The 274-nt window shown below is 70.4% G+C and overlaps 1 protein-coding gene across 1 annotated transcript in view; it reads left to right on the top strand.

The window, feature by feature from the left end:
* The first annotated feature begins 8 nt into the window (after positions 1–8).
* Positions 9–274, top strand: part of LOC104854599 (histone H3.3A) — a 7,936-nt gene continuing 7,670 nt past the window's right edge. Inside the window, exon 1 of the mRNA XM_010613207.3 lies at positions 9–82. The gene's annotated coding sequence lies outside the window, so the exon portion shown is untranslated. The remainder of the gene's footprint in view (positions 83–274) is intronic.

Here is a 274-nt window from a genome sequence, read left to right as displayed (position 1 = left end):
CGCAGCCGCCGCCGCGCCGCCGTCGCTCTCCAACGCCAGCGCCGCCTCTAGCTCGCCGAGCTCCAGCCGAAGGAGAAGGGGGGTAAGTTTCCCAGTCTGCCCGCTTCCCCCTGGCCGAATCCCGCTGGCCTTTAGCCCCGCGCCGGGCCCTGGCGGTGCGGGGACGGGTCCCACAACCCCTGTGGCTTGGTCCACAAACTTTTTGGCCCAGAAACGTAGGTGCAGAGCGAGTTTGCTCCCCGGCGGCGGCGACGTCTCCCGGCTCTGCGCCTCA

Source organism: Fukomys damarensis, unplaced genomic scaffold (assembly GCF_012274545.1).
Source record: "Fukomys damarensis isolate Sample0158 unplaced genomic scaffold, DMR_v1.0_HiC HiC_scaffold_11, whole genome shotgun sequence".
In the NCBI taxonomy this organism is placed as follows: domain Eukaryota; kingdom Metazoa; phylum Chordata; class Mammalia; order Rodentia; family Bathyergidae; genus Fukomys; species Fukomys damarensis.
The sequence above is the reverse complement of the archived record's forward strand: the minus strand, read 5'-3'. Positions and strand labels throughout refer to the sequence as shown.